General features: G+C 44.8%; 1 pseudogene; it reads right to left on the reverse strand.

The window, feature by feature from the left end:
* Nucleotides 1–21,934, reverse strand: part of LOC120981569 — a 52,368-nt pseudogene that overhangs the window by 11,548 nt on the left and 18,886 nt on the right.

The following is a 21,934-nucleotide window of genomic DNA, read 5'->3' on the forward strand; positions in this document are numbered from 1 at the left end:
ATACTTTTTACCATTTATATAATTGAAGAACATTTTAGGGTTAGTTTTACTCTCTTTGGCAATTAATCTCTCGGTCTCTAGTTTGGCCGCTTTTATTTATCTTTTACATGTTCTATTTTTTTCAATGCTTCCTCGCTACCCTCCTGTTTTAGTGATTTAAATGCTTTTTTTTTGTCATTTATTGCTAGCTTTACAGTTCTATTTATCCACATTGTTTTTTTCTTGTTCCTTAATCTTTTATTCCCATACCTCTCACAATTAGATTTTAGGATGCTTTTAAAAATATTCCATTTTGTGGCTGTATTTTTTTTATTTTTGAGGACTTTGTCCCATTTAGTTAGGCCTATGGCCTCTCTTAGTTGGCTAAATTTTGCTTTTTTGAAGTCGGGTATTTTTGTTCCTCCCTGAAAAAACACTCTTTTGAGTGACAATTGGAAGGTTATTACTTTATGGTCACTATTTCCCAGGTGTCCCCCGACCTGCACATCTGTTGTTCTGTCAGGTCTATTGGTTAACACTAAGTCTAGTATGGCCGTCCCTCTAGTCGGGTCCTGAACCAGTTGGGAAAGGTAATTGTCTTTGGTTATTGCCAAGAACCTGTTTCCTTTATGAGAGGTACAGGGTTCAATTTCCTAGTCTATATCTGGGTAGTTGAAGTCCCCCATAATAACCACCTCATTATGATCTGCCGCCACGTATATTTAATTGAAAGGTTTATGTATATTTGTTACCCTACACCTTTCCTTCTGAACTGTTCTAGTCCCTTCTTCCATTCCTCGCCCAGTCCCATTACCTTGCCCCCGGTCTCTATCTGCACTATCTTCCCATCCTTTAACGTAATTACCCTCCCTCCCCAGTCCCTAGTTTAAACAGTCCTCCAACCTTCTAGCCATCTTATCCCCCAAAACACTTGCCCCTTCCCCATTGAGGTGCAGCCCATCCCTAAGACTACTTTCACACTAGCATTTTTGCTGGATCCGGCAGGGTTCAGCAAAAACGCTTCCGTTACTGATTATACAACCATCTGCTTTCATTATGAATGGATCCGGTTGTATTATTTCTAACATACCCAAGACGGATCTGTCATGAACTCCATTGAAAGTCAATGTGGGACGGATCCGTTTTTTATTGTGGCAGATTGTGGCAGAGAAAACGGATCTGTCCCCATTGACTTGCATTGTGGGTCATGACGAATCCATGTTACTCCCCATCCCAGGATGGAAAGAAAACCACATCATGCTTCAGTTTGCTCTACGGTATAAGAACGGAATGCATTTTGGAGCATTCCGTTCTGTTCAGTTAAGTTTTGTCCCTATTGACAATGAATGGGTATTAAGACCCTATGACGGATCTCAATACCGGAAAATATTAACGCTAGTGTGAAAGTAGCCTAAGGCCTCATGCACACGACCGTTTAATTTTTTGCGGTCCGCAAATTGCGGATACACAAAACACGGAAGCCGCCCGTGTGCCTTGCGCAATTTGCGGAACGGAAAAGGCGGCCCATTGTACAAATGCCTATTCTTGTCCGCAAAACGGACAACAATAGTACATGTTATATTTCTTTCGCAGGGGCTACGTAACGGAGCAACGGATGCGGACAGCACACAGAGTGCTGTCCGCATCTTCTGCGGCCCCATTGAAATGAATGGGTCTGCACCCGAGCCGCAAAAACTGCGGCTCGGATGCGGACCAGAACAACGGTCGTGTGCATGAGGCCTAAGATAGAGCCTGTAGCCGACAAAGAAGTCGCACAGTTCTCCAGGAACCCAAACCCCTCTTTCCTACACCAGTTCTTGAGCCACTTGTTAACCTCCCTAATCTCCTGCTGCCTTTCTGGTGTGGCTCGTGGTACAGAAATTGTATTTTTATTTTTTTTACATGTGATCGCACACTACATCCAGCACTCTGCCCTCCATGCTGGATGAGACATTGGTTTATATTTTGGCCAAAGCATAGTAAGCCACTCACAGCGTCAAGGCTGTCTCATGAGTGGTCCCTAACTCTTGTTCCTACCTGTTCATGGGCCATGACAGCCACATAAAATCCAGGGAATGCAGGTCAGCATGCAAGCCAAGTACACTTTGCTTGTAACCCCGTCCGGTGCCATTACAGCTTTCATCGGATCCAGGGATGCAAGTACCAACATGCATGCTGAACCCACCATATACTTCTCCTGGAGCCAAATGGCTAATGGTAGGTTCTATACAAGCAGACTCAGTTTTATACTGACTTTAAAACCAGCCTCAAGGACAGATTAACCTGACCAGTTAATCTGTCCTTGAGGCTGGTTTTAAAGTCAGTATAAAACTGAGTCTGCTTGTATAGAACCTACCATTAGCCATTTGGCTCCAGGAGAAGTATATGGTGGGTTCAGCATGCATGTTGGTACTTGCATCCCTGGATCCGATGAAAGCTGTAATGGCACCGGACGGGGTTACAAGCAAAGTGTACTTGGCTTGCATGCTGACCTGCATTCCCTGGATTTTATGTGGCTGTCATGGCCCATGAACAGGTAGGAACAAGAGTTAGGGACCACTCATGAGACAGCCTTGACGCGGTGAGTGGCTTACTATGCTTTGGCCAAAATATAAACCAATGTCTCATCCAGCATGGAGGGCAGAGTGCTGGATGTAGTGTGCGATCACATTTGCATTTTCCGTTTGTATATGTATTTCGCCATAGCGATCTGCACCTACAGGCAGGTTGTGCTGACCCAACCCCTTATTTTTTTCTTTGAAGTGATGTAACTTACCTACATTTAAGAGGACCATCACTATGAAATAGAATAGAAAAAAGAGTATGTAATGTAAAATAATCCTTATACATGTGATTATCATAGATTAGTAAATGTTGTACCGTATTATCTATCGATCTATCTCATATCTATCAATCCTATCTATCTCATATCTATCTATCGATCGATCTCATATCTATCAATCCTATCTATCTCATATCTATCTATCTATCTATCTATCTATCTATCTCATATCTATCTATCTATCTATCTATCTATCTATCTATCTCATATCTATCTATCTCATATCTATCTATCTATCTCATATCTATCTATCTATCTATCTATCTCCTATCTATCTATCTCATATCTATCTATCTATCTATCTATCTCATATCTATCTATCTCATATCTATCTATCTATCTATCTATCTATCTCATATCTATCTATCTATCTATCTATCTATCTATCTATCTATCTATCTATCTATCTCATATCTATCTATCTATCTATCTCATATCTATCTATCTCATATCTATCTATCTATCTATCTATCTCATATCTATCTCATATCTATCTATCTATCTCATATCTATCTATCTATCTCATATCTATCTCATATCTATCTATCTAATATCTATCTATCTATCTATCTCATAACATTAATAACCCCAATAAATGGGTATTGGTATTTTTCTCTAATTCAATCTAATTAAAATTAATTTTAATTTGATGTTAGTTATTATACATAGTTATTTTTCACTTTCAATAAAATTTTCTAAGGAGTACAACTAGGAAAAAAAAAAATATATATATATATAATTTTTTTCTAAAACCAGGTTAAAATCTGAATAATTAACATACTGTAAGTCATTATCATTAATTAAATATTGTGTTTTAGAATTTGTTCAATTTTCCTTTTACATTCAAATTCTACCCAGGAACAGATCACACCCAGTAAAATAGCCGTAATATGATTGCAAATACAGTGGAGGAGTTTAAGCATGCATGGGATAGGCATAAGGCCATCCTTCATATAAGATAGGGCCGGGGGCTATCCATAGTACTCAGTATATTGGGCAGACTAGATGGAAAATGGTTCTCATTCTATGTTTCTATATTATACAATAATAGCACTACTACCAAAAACCATGACAGTCGTTAACAAGCACTGTAATTATCTCCCAATTTCTTAATCTTATTTTAAAAGTTAATAAATAATACATTTCTATAAGCACAAAATAAAGACTTAATCATCGTCTACCTCAGTTCATAATCATTTGCTATTGTAAATAACAGCTCCCTGTACTAAGGTCCCAGGTCCTCCAGAGTGGAAGACACTCCTGTCTGGCTATGAGATGAGGGTCCTGAACAGAGGAACGTATGATACCTGTAGCTTGGCAGCATGTAATGACCAGTACTTATATGACATTATTACACCCCCCGTTACTGCTCACCATCAGATGGGGAATGAAAGACATGAAGATCATGGTACTTACAGAGTAATAACACGGACATCTCTGGGGACATGATGGATGGAGAGAATTTGGAATGGTTAGGTGGATAGATGGAGGTAATTCTGCTGAATCTAAAAAGAGAACTTCATTTTAGTCATTATATTCCCATAAAATACCGGAAGGGAGGGAGGAAGGAGAATGGTGAAATATTAACTTGCAGCAGATGATGTGTTGTGTAGTTTGTATACAGGAAGGTTTAAAGTGTGCAGTAAAAATATGATAAACCATGAAATGGACTATCCAGACATATGAGACAGGAGTCATGTATACCTTGTCCTCTATACATGATCCACTAAACCCAAACTGTAGACATTTCCACATTCATAGTATCATAGTTTAAAGGCTAAAAAAAGACATTTGTCCATCCAGTTCGGCCTGTTATCCTGCAAGTTGATCAAGAGGAAAGCAAAAATAATTTGTGAGGTAGAAGCCAATTTTCCCCACTTAAGGGGAAAAAAATTCCTCCTCGACTCCAATCAGGGAATCAAAATAACTCCCTGGATCAACGACCCCTCTCTAGTAGCCATAGCCCCATTCACTTTAAAGGCAGGCGAACCTGGAAAACCTTCAGGTCATATTTGCAGCCACCAAATGCTTACTAGAAGTGCACAAATAGTCCCACAACATGGACAGTGACATACCAGATGTATTATTGGAATTTGCGGTCTCCATTCATTATCGGCAATGTCATTTTCGCCTATGCAAATGCGCAAAATATGCCCGGCCTACTACAGCAACTGGGTTTCCACCAGACCGAATTTGGATTCGATCCGAAAAGATGGTTGGCAACAATTTTTGCGATGTTGAGGGAGAATTTCTGATTACTGTAAGTAATTTGACATTAAAGCAGTGTATTTTATTACATTTCACATGCATGTTATAACAATCACTGTATATGCAGATTAGTGGCGTCGCTAGAGGGGGGCCCCCCCTATGTTGTTCTTTGCCCCCCCGGGTGCCCCCCCGCTGATTCCCCCAGGTGAATACTAATGAACGCTTCCATTATGGAAGCGCTCATTAGTACCGAAGCACCAGGAAGCGGTGAACGCTCTTTACTTAACGCTTCCTGGTCCTCGGCTGTCGGCTGTGCAGGGCTGCACACAACGTGAGGGCGCCCTGTGACCTCACGCTGTGCGCGCCAGTTCAGAGCACAGTCGACTGAGGAGAGAGAAAATTGCAGGCGGCGTCCGTCCAGGAGCAGGAGAGGTAAGTGTTTTTTTATTTTATAAAAAATGTGGCTGCTGGGGGCATAATGGGGGCTAATTGGAGGCATATGGGGGCTAATTGGAGGCATATGGGGGCTATGGGCGCTAATTGGAGGCATATGGGGGCTAATTGGAGGCATATGGGGGCTAATTGAAGGCATATGGGGGCTAATGAAAGGCATCATGGGAGCTAATTAGAGACACAATGGGGGCTAATTAGACTATTAGAGGCATATGGGGGCTAATGAGGCATATGGGGGCTAATGAGGCATAATGGGGCTAATTAGAGACATAATGGGGCTAATTAGGCATATGGGGGCTAATAAGAGGCATAATGTGGGCTAATGAGGCATAAGGGCTTATAATGGGGGCTAATAAGAGGCATAAGGGCTGATATGGGAGTGATGAGAGGCATAATGTGTCATCCATAGATCCACCATAACAGTACGCCTGCGCACTGACGAGAGACAGAGAGAAGGGGAAAGAATCCGCGGAAGCAAGCAGAGGACGGCACCGCAGACGACTGAATGGCTTCTTTTGTAAGAAAATTGTTTTATTAAAAATGTATCCCTGCAGACCGCAATTCTCTCGTATTTTGTAATCTTATTTATATATACTTATTTTGTTTTTGCCCCCCCCCCCATTTTTGACTGTGGTATCTTTGTGCCCCCCCTATATATTGTTCCTATAGTCGCCACTGATGCAGATTGAGTGTTTAAAATAAAGCGCCATTGCGAAAATCCCTAATGATGCGATTTATTTTTTCACAGTACACACAACTTCACATTTTATAAGTTCTCATGAGATATTAGTGATTGGTGCACTAAGTATTGTTGTGAGAACTTGCCACTCCAGTACAGGCCCCAAAAATTAGCCAATAGGCATTCACCTGACAGCACACAACTTTGTAGGATTCTGTGGCTAGAGGTACATTAGATGGTCACAGGATAAATATGTAACTGTCGGCTAGTACAGGCCCCAAAAATTAGGCATTCAACGGACATAAAAGGCCTTTTTGCCGCTGTATTTACCTAAGACAGGGACCATAATTTGTTGTGGGTGGTGGCGGACATTTGTGGGCTGTCATGAGGAATTTCAGTCAAACATGGTTGACTCGTCACATGTGTTGAATTCCTCCGAGATCCATGCCTCATTAATTTTTAGAAATGTGAGGTAGTCCACACTGTCGTGAGCTAGGCGAGTGCGCTTATCGGTCACGATCCCCCCTGCTGCGCTGAATGTCCTTTCGGACAGGACACTGGACTAGGGGCAAGCCAACAGTTCCATGGAAAATTGTGCCAGCTCTGGCCACAGGTCCAGCCTGCCCACCCAGTAGTCCAGGGGTTCATCGCTTCTCAGAGCGTTCCCTGGGGCTGGATCTGGAGAACGGCTGTCGATGGGTTGGCTGCAAGAATGATCTCATATCCGAAGTGACCAACACATCTTCAAAACAGCCTCTTCTTCCATGCGCTCTTGGATTGGTACCCGCAACTGTTTCTCTGTGAGTGGAAATTCCTCTGCCAAAAGCAGAATGCAGCATTTCTCGAAGCAAGGCCTGGAAGTGCTGCATTCTGACAGCCCTCTGTGATGGTGGTAACATTTCTGCCATTTTGTGTTTGTACCGGGGGTTTAAGTATGTTGCCACCCAGTACTGGTCCTTGCCCTTTATGCTTTTTATACGGGGGTCCCTCTTCAAACACTGGAGCATGAAGGCCCCCATTTACACTAAACTGGAAGCGGTGTAGTGGCCTGGCTCCTGCTCATCATCCAGGATAATGTCGGCCTCGTACTCCTCCCCCCATCCACGGACAACACCAGGGATCCCAGAAACGTTTAAAGCCTGCTCTTCTTGCTCCTCGCTAGGACTTGCGAGGCAAGTAGGCAGGGACAGGGGTGAGGGTGGAGTTCAGTGGTAACTACCCCACCCCCTGTGTGTGTGACACCTATCCTGATGATCAATATCGGGAACCTGTAAAACCCCTTTAATTGAAACATCAAGAAATAACTTACCAGTATACACAGTACCTGCAGAGTAAATGGCGCCAATCATTTCTAATAGGTAGTTGTGTACCAACTGTGGTTTAATAAGAGAAAGTGCAGTGAATAACGTGAAAATTCTGTTCTTGACTTAAAGTCAGGTCCATAAATATTGGGACATTGACATAATTGTAACATTTTTGGCTCTATACACCACCACAATGGATTTGAAATGAAACTAACAAGATGTGCTTTAACTGCAGACCGTCAGCTTTAATTTGAGGGTATTTACATCCAAATCAGGTGAACGGTGTAGGAATTACAACAGTTTGCATATGTGCCTCCCACTTGTTAGTTAAGGGACCAAAAGTAATGGGACAATTGGCTTCTCAGCTGTTCCATGGCCAGGTGTGTGTTATTCCCTCATTATCCTAATTACAATGAGCAGATAAAAGGTCCAGAGTTCATTTCAAGTGTGCTATTTGCATTTGGAATCTGTTGCTGTCAACTCTCAAGATGAGATCCAAAAAGCTGTCACTATCAGTGAAGCAAGCCATCATTAGGCTGAAAAAAAAAAAAAAAACATCAGAGAGATAGCAAAAACATTAGGCAAGGCCTAAACAACTGTTTGGAACATTCTTAAAAAAAAGGAAAACAACTGTGGTGGATGACCGAAGAATTCTTTCCCTGGTGAAGAAAACACTCTTCACAACAGTTGGCCAGATCAAGAACACTCTCCAGGAGGTAGGTGTATGTGTGTCAAAGTCAACAATCAAGAGAAGACTTCACCAGAGTGAATACAGAGGGTTCACCACAAGATGTAAATCATTGGTGAGCCTCAAAAACAGGAAGGCCACATTAGAGTTTGCCAAACGACATCTAAATAAGTCTTCACAGTTCTGGAACAACATCCTATGGACAGATTAGACCAAGATCAACTTGTACCAGAGTGATGGGAAGAGAAGAGTATGTAGAAGGAAAGGAACAGCTCATGATCCTAAGCATACCACCTCATCAGTGAAGCATGGTGGTGGTAGTGTCATGGCGTGGACATGTATGACTGCCAATGGAACTGGTTCTCTTGTATTTATTAATGATGTGACTGCTGACAAAAGCAGCAGGATGAATTCTGAAGTGTTTCGGGCAATATTATCTGCTCATATTCAGCCAAATGCTTCAGAACCCATTGGACGGCGCTTCACAGTGCAGATGGACAATGACCCAAAGCATACTGCAAAAGCAACCAAAGAGTTTTATAAGGGAAGGAAGTGGAATGTTATGTAATGGCCAAGTCAATCACCTGACCTGAATCCGATTGAGCATGCATTTCACTTGCTGAAGACAAAACTGAAGGGAAATTGCCCCAAGAACAAGGAGTAACTGAAGACAGTTGCAGTAGAGGCCTGGCAGAGCATCACCAGGGATGAAACCCAGCGTCTGGTGATGTCTATGCGTTCCAGACTTCAGGCTGTAATTGACTGCAAAGGATTTGCAACCAAGTATTAAAAAGTGAAAGTTTGATTTATGATTATTATTCTGTCCTATTATTTTTGGTTTCTTAACAACTGGGAGGCACATATGCAAACGGTTGTAATTCCTGCACCGTTCACCTGATTTGGATGTAAATACTCTCAAATTAAAGCTGACAGTCTGCAGTTAAATCTTGTTTATTTCATTTCAAATCTATTGTGGTGGTGTATAGAGCCACAAATGTTAGAATTGTGTCCATGTCCCAATATTTATGGACCTGGCTGTATATATTGAGTATTTCTTATGTGCTATGCAGATCGTAAGAAAAATATTTGCGCCCATTCCTGTCTATCTGAGGATTACAAGCAAAGGTGTAGATTATATGAGGTTTTCCCAGAGTTGACAACACAACAAAGACCTATGTGATAAACCCCCATCACATGTCCTTTGTTGAAAGGCCCAGGGCAATAATAATAGATATCTGGAAGGGCTTTCGCTATTTTAAAACAATAGTAAGACCCTAAGGCAAAATGGAGAACTTTAGACCTTAGTTTACACATTTTATTGCAATAAACTTATTGCTAAAAATGGAGAAGTTCAAGTATAAAGAAGACATAAGATAAAACCATAGAGCCCCAGTGGCAGGTTGTCTAACACTAACCACAAGCTATGACGATGAGCAGCTATGACTAATGGTGTTCCAGTTTTCTAGTTTATGTCGGTAATATTTCAGATTCTTAAACTCGGTTCATGACCCTCAAAGTGCAAATCAGTTTGGTGTCTCTAGAAAGGCCCAATAAAAAGTGGAACCCCCGATGGTCAGCTACAAACTGGAACATCCAGTGTTTTTTCTAGTAATACTTAAAGTGTAACTGCCATTTCACTACCAAAAATTTTATTCCTAACATATGTGATGCTGAAGGGAAGATATTCATGAAGCTGCATTTTTCCTCTAATTTTACCTTTCTGATGTGTGTATTCAGCCCTTTGCAACTATAATTTTCTGTGCCTCTATTACAGCAACTTCCTAAGATAGCCTCTGCTGCTCTTCCTGTGATGATCTTTGCCCTTCCTTGAGGCCATTCTGTATTTCCCTCACTTCCAATAAGCCCTTGCTCTCCGCACATGAACTAGCAGGACCAATCAGAACTCAGATAACTTCCCTAAAGTAACCAGAGCAGTGTGTATCCTCACATACAGCTAACCAGAGACGAGCCCTGCAATTACATTAAATCAGTAAGCATTTCTTTTAACCTCTTAATAGCCAGCTGTCCCTCATTCTCTTCCAGCTTTAGCTGCTTATATCTCTGGTTTGGAACCAGCTAGATGGGCTTTGTATTGTCTGAAAGATGACATACCAAGCTTTCAGACAATACCAAAATGACATAAATCTGTTCGGTAGAGGGGAAGATATTAATGATAGAAATAGGGATGCTGTGAATGAAGCTGAAAGTAAAAGCAGATTTTACCTGCGATTATTCCCGACTCTATTTCTAACAGTGATTTCTCCTCTGTTGCTTAGACTAGAGCTGTCATTCTGGTCTTGTATGAAAGCCTGCACTTTCAGCTTTTAAACAAGACCAGTTGCATATTTCTAGCTGCTACCTTTAAGAAGATATTGCCATCTAAAGCAGCCCTCCTCCCTCCACTTTCTGCTTCAGCCCAGCTCCAGGCTGTCAGGGCTGAGCTCCTCCTCCCAGAGATCATCGTCTCTTGATATAATACTGAGAAGACGGACTGCACATGGCAACGCTGTGAGATGCTGAATAGGAAAGTAGCATGCATTTGTGGGAGTTATTAGCAGGTAAAACTGAAAATGATCAAATTTTAAATCACAAAAGCAGTTATACAGCAGGGTGTACTATACCATTAGGGAATAAAAAATGAAGCGGCAGTTACACTTTAGTCCTTGTATAACTAAAAGTTTAAAAATATATATTTTAACTCTTCACCATTCTCAAGAACCCTGCTCTTATTGAATGACATTTTGCTTACAGGGAGTGCAGAATTATTAGGCAAGTTGTATTTTTGAGGATTAATTTTATTATTGAACAACAACCATGTTCTCAATGAACCCAAAAAACTCATTAATATCAAAGCTGAATATTTTTGGAAGTAGTTTTTAGTTTGTTTTTAGTTTTAGCTATTTTAGGGGGATATCTATGTGTGCAGGTGACTATTACTGTGCATAATTATTAGGCAACTTAACAAAAAACAAATATATACCCATTTCAATTATTTATTTTTACCAGTGAAACCAATATAACATCTCAACATTCACAAATATACATTTCTGACATTCAAAAACAAAACAAAAACAAATCAGTGACCAATATAGCCACCTTTCTTTGCAAGGACACTCAAAAGCCTGCCATCCATGGATTCTGTCAGTGTTTTGATCTGTTCACCATCAACATTGCGTGCAGCAGCAACCACAGCCTCCCAGACACTGTACAGAGAGGTGTACTGTTTTCCCTCCTTGTAAATCTCACATTTGATGATGGACCACAGGTTCTCAATGGGGTTCAGATCAGGTGAACAAGGAGGCCATGTCATTAGATTTTCTTCTTTTATACCCTTTCTTGCCAGCCACGCTGTGGAGTACTTGGACGCGTGTGATGGAGCATTGTCCTGCATGAAAATCATGTTTTTCTTGAAGGATGCAGACATCTTCCTGTACCACTGCTTGAAGAAGGTGTCTTCCAGAAACTGGCAGTAGGACTGGGAGTTGAGCTTGACTCCATCCTCAACCCGAAAAGGCCCCACAAGCTCATCTTTGATGATACCAGCCCAAACCAGTACTCCACCTCCACCTTGCTGGCGTTTGAGTCGGACTGGAGCTCTCTGCCCTTTACCAATCCAGCCACGGGCCCATCCATCTGGCCCATCAAGACTCACTCTCATTTCATCAGTCCATAAAACCTTAGAAAAATCAGTCTTGAGATATTTCTTGGCCAAGTCTTGACGTTTCAGCTTGTGTGTCTTGTTCAGTGGTGGTGGTCTTTCAGCCTTTCTTACCTTGGCCATGTCTCTGAGTATTGCACACCTTGTGCTTTTGGGCACTCCAGTGATGTTGCAGCTCTGAAACATGGCCAAACTGGTGGCAAGTGGCATCTTGGCAGCTGCACGCTTGACTTTTCTCAGTTCATGGGCAGTTATTTTGCGCCTTGGTTTTTCCACACGCTTCTTGCGACCCTGTTGACTATTTTGAATGAAACGCTTGATTGTTCGATGATCACGCTTCAGAAGCTTTGCAATTTTAAGAGTGCTGCATCCCACTGCAAGATATCTCACTATTTTAGACTTTTCTGAGCCTGTCAATTCCTTCTTTTGACCCATTTTGCCAAGGGAAAGGAAGTTGCCTAATAATTCTGCACACCTAATATCGGGTGTTGATGTCATTAGACCACACCCCTTCTCATTACAGAGATGCACATCACCTAATATGCTTAATTGGTAGTAGGCTTTCGAGCCTATACAGCTTGGAGTAAGACAACATGCATAAAGAGGATGATGTGGTCAAAATACTCATTTGCCTAATAATTCTGCACGCAGTGTATATTCAGAGGCTGAAAATTGATCCTGACTGAATACCAAGAGCTCTGAGAGTTTAGCTACAATGGTAACCAGTTTCAAAAATACTCTCTCCTGAGTTACAGCCTGTGTTGTTGTCACGGAACCATGAACCAGACGTACAACAAGAGATAAGTGAAAATAAGAAGGCTTTATTGAAAATAAAGCTGTAAAGCAAAAGTCCAAACGGATGGTGAAACCGAGCAGAGTCTTTGCGAAGCCAGAGGTCAGGAACCAGAAGGGTAGTCAGACGAAGCCAGGATCAGGAACCAGCAGGGTAGTCAGACGAAGCCAGGATCAGGAACCAGCAGGGTAGTCAGACGAAGCCAGGATCAGGAACCAGCAGGGTAGTCAGACGAAGCCAGGATCAGGAACCAGAAGCAGCAGCAGTCTTAGAAGCATGTGAACACAAGAGGACCAAGCAAGGAACTGAAGCCACAGACCTCCTATATATATGAGCTTGGCATCCAGCTCCTCCCAGGGGAAGGAGGAGCCGCAGGGTGGAAGGCTACAAGAAACCCAGGACCCAAGATGGCCGCCAGCACATGTCAAACGAAGGAGAGCAGCAAGCAGGTAAGACCATGACAGTACCTCCCCCTCAAGGGCCCCTCCTCCGCGGAGCACAAAACGGTTTCTGAGGGAAGCGTGCGTGGAAGGCTCGGAGCAAGGCAGGAGCATGGACATCTGCGGAGGGAACCCAGGAACGCTCCTCTGGACCATAACCACGCCAATGGACCAAAAACTGCAACCGACCGCGGACCAGGCGTGAGTCCAGGATATTGCTCACCTCATATTCCTCACGATTGCCCACTTGGACCGGACGAGGCCGAGGAACCGAGGAAGTGAAACGATTACACACCAGTGGCTTCAACAGGGAGACATGAAACACGTTGGAGATCCGCATGCCAGGAGGAAGCGCAAGGGCATAGGCTACCGGGTTTACCCTGCGAAGCACTCGGAAGGGACCAACAAAGCGAGGCGCCAGCTTGGGAGTGGGCACTCGAAGGTTGAGGTTGCGGGTGGACAACCATACACGGTCGCCGACCTGGTAGGAAGGAGCAGGCGCTCGTCTGCGATCAGCCTGGAATCTCTGGCGCTGCGCAGAGACCTCAAGGGACTTCTGGATCTGTACCCAAGAAGCACGTAGGACGGAAAGGTGATCCTCCACAGCCGGAATATCCTGGGGAGAGAATACCTCCGGTAACACGGCAGGTTGGAACCCATAATTGGCCATGAAGGGAGACGTCCCAGAGGAAGAGTTCACCGCCGTGTTCCTGGCAAACTCAGCCCAAGGCAGGAGGTCAACCCAATTGTCTTGGTGATCGGAGACATAGCAACGAAGGAATTGCTCCAAGGCCTGATTGGATCGTTCTGCGGCCCCATTGGACTGAGGGTGGTAGGCCGAGGAGAAGGAGAGATGAATCCCCAACTGGGAGCAAAAGGCGCGCCAGAACCTGGACACAAACTGACTCCCCCGATCCGACACAATCTCCTTAGGCAAACCGTGCAACCGGAAGACCTCCCTGGCAAAAATCGTGGCCAACTCTTGTGCAGAGGGTAACTTCTTGAGAGGAACACAGTGGCACATTTTGGAAAACCGATCCACAATCATGAGAATGACCGTATGGCCTCGGGATGCAGGGAGGTCCACAATGAAATCCATCCCCAGGTGTGACCATGGGCGCTCCCCGGTGGCTATGGGTTGCAGAAGGCCCAACGGAAGGTGCCGAGGGGACTTACTCTGGGCACAAACGGAGCATGCCGCTACATATGCGGCGATGTCGGAACGTAGGGAAGGCCACCAGAACAGACGTGAAACAGCCCAGGACAGCTGATTCTTTCCAGGATGCCCCGCGGTCTTGGAGTTATGGTAGGTTCGCAACAACCGAGTGCGCAACTCCTCAGGCACAAAACATCTGCCGTTGGGTCTCCCAGAGGGAGCACCAGATTGAGCCGCCAAAATCTGCTCACCCAGGGGAGAGGTCAGGCTGGTGCGAATGGCGGCCAGGATCTGATTCGGAGGTATGACCGAAGTCGGAATCGACTCCTCCCTGGACAGCTCGGAGTACTGCCGTGATAAGGCATCCGCCCTGATGTTCTTGGAACCGGGTAGGTAGGAGACCACGTAATTAAAACGTGACAAGAACAGAGCCCATCTGGCCTGACGTGGTGTCAATCTCTTGGCCTCAGAAAGGTAGGTCAGATTCTTGTGGTCCGTCAGGATGAGAACCGGAACCACCGAACCCTCGAGCAAGTGCCTCCATTCTTTAAGGGCCTGCACGATGGCCAATAACTCCCTGTCACCAATCTGATAGTTGCACTCCGCGGAAGACAGTTTCCGGGAGTAAAACCCACAAGGAAGCAGAGGACCCTCTGGTGTTCTACGCTGAGACAGAAGGGCGCCTACTCCCGTCTCAGACGCGTCCACCTCGAGGACAAAGGGCAACCCAGGGTTGGGATGCGACAGAATCGGAGCCGACACAAAGGCGGACTTTAGGGCCTCAAAAGCTCGGATGGCCTCGAGCGGCCAGACCTGGGAATTACTGCCCTTCCTGGTCAGATCCGTGAGAGGCTTGGCCAGCATGGAAAAGTCCCTGATGAACTTCCGATAATAATTGGCGAAGCCCAAAAAGCGCTGCAGGGAACGAAGACCACTGGGCTGGGGCCACTGTAAGACAGCCGAAACCTTCTCAGGATCCATGGAGAACCCCTCAGCGGAAATGATGTAACCTAAGAAGGTTACCTGGGATCGGTGAAATTCGCATTTCTCAAGCTTACCGAACAGCTTGTTCTCTCGTAACCGTTGCAACACTCGTCTGACATCCAGAATGTGGGCCTCCATGGATTCAGAATATACCAAGATGTCATCCAAATAGACTACCACACACTGCTGCAACAGGTCACGGAAAACATCGTTGATGAATTCCTGAAAGACTGCGGGCGCATTGCACAACCCAAAGGGCATAACCAAGGATTCGTAATGACCGGTCCTGGTGTTAAACGCGGTCTTCCACTCATCGCCCGCCTTGATCCTTACCAGGTTATATGCCGCCCTCAGGTCGAGTTTGGTAAAGACCGTGGCCCCTTTAAGGCGATCGAACAGCTCGGAAATCAAGGGTATCGGGTAAGCGTTCTTGATCGTGATGCGATTGAGACCCCTGTAATCGATGCAAGGCCTCAACTCACCGCCCTTCTTTTTCACAAAGAAAAATCCAGCCCCTGCCGGGGACGAAGATTTGCGAATGTGTCCGCGTGAAAGCGCCTCCCTCACGTACTCCTCCATGGCCTCATTCTCCGCTACCGACAGTGGATAGACTTTGCCACGAGGAGGAACGGCACCAGATTGTAACTCTATGGCACAATCGTATGGGCGGTGCGGAGGTAGGGCAACCGCGCGCACCTTATCGAATACATCCCGGTACTCCTCGTATTCAGGAGGCAACAGAGAGTCCGAGGAAGTACACAGCAACTTGACAGACCCATGGATGCAACTAGCCCCACACTGCGGTGACCACGAGAGGATCTCGACCGATCTCCAATCGAAAGTCGGATTATGCTTCTGGAGCCAGGGGTACCCCAAGACCACCGAGTAGTGTGGAGACGAAATAACCTGGAGGCAGACCGACTCTCTGTGAACGGCACCAATGGCTATCCCCACTGGAAGGGTCTCATGAGTCACGTGTGGCGGCAGAAGGGGTCTGCCGTCTATCGCCTCAAGAGCCAGTGGGGAACCTCGAGCCTGCAGAGGAATGGAATTGGCGGCAGCGAACACACTATCAATGAACAAACCACCAGCACCAGAGTCCACCAACGCCTGGGTCGTCACCGAGCCCCCGACCCAGGAGAGGACAACAGTGATCAGTGGTTTGTCAACACGGGAAACCGGGGACGAGGAGACTCCACCCAAGATCTGCCCCCGACAGGATCTCAGGGTACGAGCGTTTCCCGGACGGTTCGGACATGCCAACCGAAAATGCCCACCGAGACCACAGTACATGCATCGGCCCTCGCCTCTCCGGAGTGCCCTCTCCCCCTCGGACAGGCGAGCAAACCCCAGCTGCATGGGTTCACCCCCAGACAAGTCATCCCCAGGAGGCGTGGGAGGAGAGGGAGGCACGGGTGGGACAGCAAACGTAGGCACCAATCTGTTAGAAGACCTCCGCAGGTTCTCCTTAAAGGAAGGTCTCTCCCTGAGTCTGGTGTCAATCAAAATCAGGAAAGAAATAAGAGACTCGAGCTCAACTGGTAGGTCCTTAGCTGCAACCTCATCCTTCAAGGCATCCGAGAGACCATGAGAGAAAGCAGCGACCAGAGCCTCATTATTCCAGCCCACCTCTGCTGCCAGGGTACGAAACTCAATGGCGTATTCAGCTACGGATCGTGAACCCTGTCTGATGGACATAAGGAGCTTCGCAGCAGAGGCAGCACGAGCCGGCACATCGAATACCTTCCGAAGAGAAGCAACAAAACCGGAAAACTCGGCAACCACCGGATTGTTGTTCTCCCATAAAGGGCTGGCCCAGGCCAAGGCCTTGTCCGAGAGCAGCGAGATCAAGAAGCCCACCTTTGATCTCTCAGTAGGAAAGGCATGTGGCAGCAACTCGAAATAAATGCCCACCTGGTTAAGGAAACCTCGGCACTGAGTTGGCTCTCCCCCAAAGCGCTGTGGAAGAGGGGCAGAACCGGTCATACCCCGAAACACCGCAGGCGCAACAACAGGTGTCGGGGTAGACTCTGGCGCAACAACCGGAGCGGCAGTAGGAGCGAGCCCAGGAGCGACAACCGACCCATCGGCAACGGGAGCGAAATGAGCCGTGCGTTCAAGCAGGGTTTGCAACGCCACAGCGAACCGACCCAACAGGTGATCCTGCTGATCAAGTCTGGCAACCAGCGTGGGTAGCGAGGATGGCCCTGTACCGTCAGAATTCATGGCTTGGTCCTAATGTCACGGAACCATGAACCAGACGTACAACAAGAGATAAGTGAAAATAAGAAGGCTTTATTGAAAATAAAGCTGTAAAGCAAAAGTCCAAACGGATGGTGAAACCGAGCAGAGTCTTTGCGAAGCCAGAGGTCAGGAACCAGAAGGGTAGTCAGACGAAGCCAGGATCAGGAACCAGCAGGGTAGTCAGACGAAGCCAGGATCAGGAACCAGCAGGGTAGTCAGACGAAGCCAGGATCAGGAACCAGCAGGGTAGTCAGACGAAGCCAGGATCAGGAACCAGAAGCAGCAGCAGTCTTAGAAGCATGTGAACACAAGAGGACCAAGCAAGGAACTGAAGCCACAGACCTCCTATATATATGAGCTTGGCATCCAGCTCCTCCCAGGGGAAGGAGGAGCCGCAGGGTGGAAGGCTACAAGAAACCCAGGACCCAAGATGGCCGCCAGCACATGTCAAACGAAGGAGAGCAGCAAGCAGGTAAGACCATGACAGTTGTACTCCAGAGCTGCTTGTTGTCATTGGAAACAGTTAACAAGCCTGTAGACACTCTTAACAACTTTTCTAAACTATTATAATTCATAGAAACAGTCTTATTTGTACAATACAAGGTTCAAAAATGATACTTTTCAAAAGGAAGATGTTCAGCTCTGAACTGAAGCCATAAATGTAATGGAGTAAACTGCATCTTTATGTATATTACTTTTACATGTAAAATGTTGAAAAGGGGATTTATGTCCACAATAAACCCTTTTTTTTTTTTATTGGGAACTCTACTTTTGCAAAGAATGAAGATCCCAAATCCCCAATCTTGGCTTGAGAGCAGGAAGAGAAAGCAGCACCCCTCTCTATGGAGATGGCTGAGAAGAATGGATTTTTCGAAAGCAGCGGTTGTTCTGCTTTCTGGCCAAAATGGGCTTCTTGCCACACCACACTTCTTTTTCTATTTTACTTTTTCTTTAACATAAAAAGAAGTCTCCTGCTTTCTCCCCAGAGCTGCACCTGTGATTTCTGGAGAGCAGAGATACAGTACAAGTAGTTCTTTGATGGGGTGCATACTGCTCAGAGTTCCTGTACAATACCTTTTCCAGAGTTGCTCATGATTTGGAGTGAACTAAGAGGTCACCAGTGATTTTCTCAGACTCCATGGGGTGAAACAGTCAAAACTAGACTTTTTGTATGTCAAATTCTTTTCTGGGAGTCAAATGATAGCTTTGGTTTAGACATGGAAACTAACAAGCTCTCCTTTTAATGAAAACTAATCAATGACTTTAGATGTTCAATCAAGTCCTCCTCGTATTGATTTCCTGCTCCTTGACTGTTGAATGGTCCATGTAACTTCTGGAATATTAGCAACACTTAATAATCATAATCCAGCAGACAATGAAAACAAATGAAGATATGGCTAGTCTCACAATATTCTGTAGTTCATAAATTTTAGCACCTAAAAAAAAAAAAAAGTTAAGTAACTGAAAATAATTATGACTATTACCAGAAAATATTATACAGTAAAATTCCAGTAATCTGGCAATTTGGGGCCATGAAGGTTCAGAATAATGAACAATTCATTACAGTAGTTTAGTAATTTGAATGGATTGAAGCACCCAAACTTTTGAACTTGCAAGGTATTTGGTGGCACTACCGATATGAAATACTTGCTACTAGGAAACTTGTCCTCATTGGAGGACATTCACAGACCCATTTATTCTCTATAGGCTCCGATGCTCTCCTTTGCCCTGCGCTAAATCGTGCAGGGCAAAGGCATTTTTAGGAGTTCCGGTGACGTACCGGGGCTCTCCATGGGGCTGCCAGGAAGCCCGGTAACGACACCGGCACTGATGAGCGGGCTTTAGTAAAACGGCTAGGGCGGCGCTAAAGCCCGCCCATCAGAGCCAGTGACGTCAACAAACACACTGCCGAGCGAAACTTCGGCCCAGCAGTGTGTTATGATAAACAAAAGAGCCCGTGCCCTGCTGATGTAGCAGGGCAAGGGAGTGCATCGGAGCATGAGATGCTCCGATGCTAGCCTCAGGGAGGCTGCCTGGGTGAAAATAAGGGGGGCTCCACGGTTATTTTGCATATCACTGTTTCCCAGGGAGCTTTGCACTTTGGATTGCTATATCAAACACATGTCCAGAAGGGAGTCCCGACGAATATACGAATTTGGGAGTTTATTACCGTCGGGACTAAATTCAGAGTTGGAACTCTTTGGCTTTCTGTGAGGATGCCTTCTATTTGATGTAGGGCTATAGGCCAAGCTATGTCTTTATACTGTGGCCGTTCTCAAATGGAGGTCCCCCATCAACCCTATCATCTACCCTATTAATGGAGTCAATAGTGCCGCCTGCTTTGGTGTCACTGCAGGTTTTTATGCAGGTCTTTATGTGCTTGGGCATATTACATGTGCTTGGGCATATATTGCGATATTGACGATAGGAATAATGGATTTATATCCGCTATCGGTAATTTAGATTTTGATTAATATCCATTATATTGTGATAAAGACCCACTATACCGATACACCTTTTTGAATTATCCACATCCATTTCCATTTCATTTTTACTTATACATTTTATATATTTATATTTATTAAAATATTTTATTTAGCATAAATTATTTAGTATAAATTACTACTCTGGTTTTAAATAATAGGATGCATCCATCAATGGGGTATATATTGAATGGAATTTTGTTACGTTTTTTCTCTTTTGATATTTGCAAGAAAGGGAAATTTATTAAACATATCAATGATTGAAAGGTGATCTGAGACTTTCCGATACCTAAAATTGAGATATATATACAATAAACAACAGACTGTGAAAACTAGAAGTCTCAGACATTAAATTGTGCAGAAATGGAAGGAACAAATCCAGAGGTCCGTTCCAGTCTTTGAAGATAACCTAGAGAAGTATATAAGGCGTGTTTAGACAGGTATGGCGCAACCACTGAGGAAGGGAGAGTGACAACTCCCGAAACGCGTCTGGATTTCACGCCATATACCTGTCGATACTTCTTCAATTGCATGGCCATGCAAAAAGGACTTTGATATCTGCAACACTAAATATTCGAAAATTGCAGCTTGGAATCATCGGACGCAATATTCGTCACTACCGGAATCCACAGGAAGTGACGTAAGTGCTACTCCGCAAGTATCCGACGCGGATACCAACGCATAGCATTGTGAGACGCCGGCCCTTCATACTAACCGGGACGTTCCACGTGCTGTACCCGCACTGCAAGAACAAAGTACATTATCCACATGAAGAGGTAAGCCCGGTCATTGAATACAGTGACGGGAGACGCCGCACTGACGAGCCCCACTTATCCAGTCCGAACAAACCGCAGGACTGAAGTTATATACGAAGGGGAGGTAAGCGGCTGAAAAGCCGGCAAGTCCATCTCTATTCTATCAACAACACTGTATGTTACGGGACTAATACCTGATACACTAATACTGGTAGATTGCCGGAACTTGTGGAGTTATACTTACACTATTCCTATTTATTAGGGCCTCATTGGACTCCTATGGACATATAGGCCTTTATATCACTTTTATCACAGGATTATTGGACATTGTATATCATTGAGTATAACCATTCACCCCATTGTGGCTGTATCATTGTATTTTATTGTACTATTTTATTGAATTGTATTATCAATTTTATATTGCTAGCTAATTATATCAATTTCTCAAATAAATGTGTGTCAATTGGTAGAGTTTTCTGTAGCTGGTCTCCCTAAGATCAGCTATTGTTTTGTTTGAGTTGTCTCCAAGGCATTGCTCCCGGTTAGCCAGAATCCTACTCCACACTGATGAGGGGCAACAACCGAAACAGCTGTCTGTGGATGGATAACTGGCTTAGGTTTTCCCCGTCACATCCTTAAAGCTTGTAAAAGAGCGGGATCTTGACATAGGGGCCATTTAATATGGTGGATTTGGTGATCTCTGTAATGGGGACACCCCTTTGCTCGGTTTTCCTTCCTTTGAGGGATATCTGGCTTTCACTGTGTTGAAGACCCATAACTGGGGCTCCACGGTTATTTTGCATATCACTGTTTCCCAGGGAGCTTTGCACTTTGGATTGCTGTGTTGAGACTCTTAAATGAGGCTCCACAGTGTTTTCTGTAGCTGGTCTCCCTAAGATTAGCTATTGTTTTGTTTGGGTGAAAATAAGGGTATGTCCGGGTTCAACTCTGAACCCGGACAACCCCTTTAAGCCAGACCTTTTCTTTTCAGCAGTATAAAATTTGATGACCTGACTTGTTGGTAAAATGATATCTTATTATATGGTAGAAGTCACTGAGGTCATTAACATGGCATATTCTTCTTATAGAGTTAGTGTGTGGAGCCTCCATGCCCAGCTCCCCTTATCTTCTATTCTGTCCCCACAGGTACGGAGGGCGGGTTTCTTCACTCTTTCCTTCTACTGCACGCCTTGCTGACAGGCGCGGGCAGCAGGGTTCTTAGCTGTGGTCTGCGCTCCTGACACAAGCATTTCCCTCCAGGCTCTGAG

Source organism: Bufo bufo, chromosome 11 (genome assembly GCF_905171765.1).
Source record: "Bufo bufo chromosome 11, aBufBuf1.1, whole genome shotgun sequence".
NCBI classification, from domain to species: domain Eukaryota; kingdom Metazoa; phylum Chordata; class Amphibia; order Anura; family Bufonidae; genus Bufo; species Bufo bufo.